This window comes from Cynoglossus semilaevis, chromosome 9 (genome assembly GCF_000523025.1).
Source record: "Cynoglossus semilaevis isolate Cse_v1.0 chromosome 9, Cse_v1.0, whole genome shotgun sequence".
Classification (NCBI taxonomy): domain Eukaryota; kingdom Metazoa; phylum Chordata; class Actinopteri; order Pleuronectiformes; family Cynoglossidae; genus Cynoglossus; species Cynoglossus semilaevis.
Genome location: NC_024315.1, coordinates 13,566,863 through 13,571,055, shown reverse-complemented (window position 1 = coordinate 13,571,055; position 4,193 = coordinate 13,566,863). Strand labels below are relative to the sequence as shown.

Below are 4,193 nucleotides of genomic sequence, written 5' to 3'. Positions count from 1 at the left end.
GCTGCTCCAGGACTGAATATATGACCACGGCATCCACAGATGAGAGTGCCAACCTCAGTCCCACCCCGCTGAAAATGTTTTTTTTACATAGAACTCATCACAAGTTTTCCAAACAGACAGAAAAACCCCACGCATGAAACGACATGCAGATGAAAAAAGTAATTTCAAACAGATCTCCTGTTTGATCCTGTCTTCCTTGGCTGATCCAGAGCTGGGAAGTCCAAACGATCTGACAGACGCCTTCGGGAAAGAGCCGAAGTTTCTTAGGGAAACTTAGAGCGAAAAGTCCACAAAAACATTTGCTGAGGGAAGAGTGAAGCACAGATGAATACATTTAAGATCGTTGGTGTAATGAAAATTGGAAAGAAACTTTCAGACATTTTACAGAGTTTACTTTTTACAGGAAGGAAGACGATGTTGTCACAGAATATCTAAACAAGATTCTGGAACAAAGGAGAATCTCTGCCGTGTCCAGAACAGGAGAAGGAAACCAACGAGAGAGGAAACTAAACCAGCAGCGTCTCCAGACGATGGCAGGAACATAATCTTGACTTGAGAGCTGCTGAGCCTGTGGATTTAAGAAGCCCATTTGGACCAAGTGCCACTGAAATCAGCTGAGTAGCCTCTGTTCTTTTTCACAAACTGAACTTTGATTTATTTGATAAACCAAGTATGTTGTCGGTCAGATTTTTTACAGCCTTAATCCCTTAATCAAATGAAGGACCTTGAAGTACTTTTCACTGCACGATGACTCTCTAGATATATCCTAAATCTTTTTGAATACTGATTGGAGTGAACCCACTATCTAAGCCTTGGGTGTGTCCCCGAATTAGTGGATTAGTAGGACGGGAACAAGAGACAACGGACACGGATGACCAAGACAAAGACAGAATATATGTGACTTTGCCAAAAATGTTTTATGTCACAGTACATGGAGTCGCTTCATGATCTTCTGTCGTCTGAAAATGTTTTATGTCACAGTACATGAAGGAGTCGCTTCATGATCTTCTGTCGTCTTACTGTCGTATGGACACCAAAGTCTTTGGGTCTTCTTGTTTTGTTTTAAAATTGCTGAATAAGATTTAATATATATATATATATATACACACACACACACATATATATATATATATATATATATATTTTTATTCAAATATTCCAAATCAGTGTATTGCTATAATATTTACCAACATACAGTATGTATTTTAATTTTCTTTGATGAGTACAGTTTGTGACTCCTTGATTGGCGGACAGTTTGCATGTTTTAATTTGACGGCTAAGCCTCTCTCAGCCCGTCCCTTTGCCCCGCCTCACTTCATCATGACCCCCATGGACACGTGCCTACCCCAGGGTCACCTCCACACCGTCTGACACCTGAGATCTGCCTCAGCTTTACAGCCCTTTTAAATCTGTTGCCCCTCCGTTGAAGGCTCTTGTCTTTTGAGGGGAATAACTATTCATTCTAACGCTTCATTGTCAAATTGACATTTAATTTAATACAATTGCTGACTAAGTATTTAAATATGATCGTTCGGTACAACGCATGGTCAGAGATGTCTGACCTGCTCTCATTTAGGCTCCTGCCTCCTGTATGGTAATCAGTCAGCAGGAGCCTGAGTTTGTAATTGGTTCTTTGGGCTCAGCCGTTTCTGAAGTGATAATAAAAGCGGAGGAAAATGAAGGGAGCGGGGGGGGGGGGGGCGAGGGGGAGACAAAGTCATCAAAAACATCCCCAAGGAGTCATCTCATCTTTATTCCCGGCCCGGGGCCTGTACTGTAGCTAACCTCACACTGAATCAATCCATGAAAGCTCTGTCCCTTTACCCTGCGTACAAAATGCCGCGTCCTTACTTCTAATCACTGTGAAAAGACAAACACGTAGCAGTTTTAAATATTTTTGCGCGGAAACTGATTTTCTGGCACAGATGAAACAGTGCTGACCATCGCGTTTGCTGAAGCTAACAGAGACTGCTGGAGCCCGGGGGTCCAAAGTTGTTCAGTGGCAGCAGATGGGATAATGTATAAATACCCACAGACCAACTGTGACACTGACAGACTATCATTTAGTGACTTACATGTGCACAGCACTTCTTCTGTTCTTCTGTTTGTTTAGTGATGCTGTTGTAAAGATACCTACAGTACATGTTTGGTACTGCAACTGTCAGGATCCTCAGGAGTATGGTCCACAGATGAGGACGGACCTCCTTCACACCACCAGCTGCAAGTTTAAAGAGGAAGTGGAGTTCATGGAAGCAGCTGCTGACAGAGGTTTGTTTCCTCCTCTTCCTTCTTTTATGACCTCTGTTGCCCTGGACTCACCAGAGGGGTTTTTACAAACTCTTGTTTCCTTGGTCAAAGTGACATTGGGAAATATAAGTCATTCTGTTGAGGATAACACAGGTATAAAAACCTACTGTGTGCACTCGCAAAGTTCTTTACACTGGACATCAACCCAGTTGACCAGTGATTACCAAACCCGGCCTAACTATCTAATCCAGCTTGCGACTGGATTCCAAAATAATAATGTTAGAAAAAAAAAATATTTTTATTTTATTTTATTTGAGTGTCTGAGCCCAAAGGTCCAACAAATATAGTTGGTGACTCCTGGTAAAAAATTAACTATAGTACTACACTATCAATACTGATCGTTTCTTAAGCATTTTTTGAAAATATATATGAGAGAAAAATATTTGTTAATTCAATAATTTGTTACATTTCTAAATAACAATTTGTATTTCTCTCAGTTTCTTATTAAGAAAACATTCACTTTAAATAAGACGTGAATGTCTTTTTACGTCCACGTCCTTTGTTCGGTGAGAAAAGGTAGAGAAATATTATAGTCTTATAATGAAAGCCGTGAGACCACCTTATTTTTAATTACACCTATAATCAGTTAGAGTGGAAAGAAGCCCCCTCAAGTCACTCTCTGTTGTTTTCTCCCCTGTCCTCGCCTGAGTCTGTCCTCATGGCTCTGTGTCTATTCTTTCTTTACGTGTCTTCAGATCCTGTCTCCCTCTTCCTCCACTGCTGTCACTGCAGATCAGTGATGTTTTGATGCTAACGTCTCACTTCAGCAGCTCATTACAGGGGAGGAGGGGGAGTGATGGAGGAGTCAACACAAGATAAGACAACTATATCTTATTTCCATCATTCTTAATGATGATAAACAAAGACAAGTTGTGAAATTATAAAATATAGAATTAGTTATATATAGATATGATATATAGATAAATAATACACATTATATTATTTTTATTACTATCAATATTATTGTTGTTATTATTATTATTATCAATTAAAGCAAAGGTCAAAGGTGAAGCAGAAACTTGACCTTTGACCTGCTGGAACAGCTACAGCAGACTTTAAACTGTGTATTAGTTGATACTGTGAAGAGGAGATGTTCCTATAAAGTTGTATTCCATTGTAAAACCTCACCCACTCAGAGGACAATGAGACAGAGAGACGTATTTTTTAAAAAAACAAGAATTAATCAGAGATTCCAGGTACAGTGTGTACAGGTACTGTATGATCAGTCCTTTTCCAAACTCTCTCTGGTGAAATTCACAGATCTATCAGGGAGTCACTGATTGCCTCATTAGCTGCCGCTGCTCCCAAATCACAGGGTAATTACACACAGACGGCGACTCCTCCATCAATCAACGTGTCTGTCCATCAGTGAGGATCACAGTCAGTGGAGGTGAAAAACATCACTTGCTTTTCTGCCTCATTGACTGGTAAACGTTGTTGAATCCCAGTATTTTCTCTTCTCTTCAGTTGGACTCATTCAAGCAGAAACAGAGAGTCATTCCCTTAGTCCTTGTCTTAAACGAAGACTCAAGACTCAAAGATTCAAACTGAGGTGAAGCTTGGACACACTGCTATGATGTCTAGTTTAGAGACGGTGGCTTTGTCCGTTAGGAGGCTGAGCTGGAGGTGAGATCTTCCCTGGGAGTGACCAGGATGGACAGGTAGAGCAGGTGGAACAATTTAGTAATGAAGTTAGAGAGGTGAGACGGAGACGGTTTGGACATAACATAGGGGGAGAGAAAGAGAGAGAGAGAGTGTGAAGATATTGGACAAATGGTGTTGGAGATGGAGCTTCCACGGAAGAAGAGAAGAAGAGGAGACCAGAAAAGTATTATGGATGCAGTGATGGAGGATATGGAGATGGTTGGTGTAACAGCAGAGGAGGG

At 40.8% G+C, this 4,193-nt stretch overlaps 1 long non-coding RNA gene across 1 annotated transcript in view; it reads left to right on the top strand.

Annotated features, from left to right (window-relative positions):
* The first annotated feature begins 1,196 nt into the window (after positions 1 to 1,196).
* Positions 1,197 to 4,193, top strand: part of LOC112487501 (uncharacterized) — a 4,882-nt gene continuing 1,885 nt past the window's right edge. The window contains exon 1 of the long non-coding RNA XR_003050640.1: positions 1,197 to 2,268. This is a non-coding gene — a long non-coding RNA (uncharacterized LOC112487501). The remainder of the gene's footprint in view (positions 2,269 to 4,193) is intronic.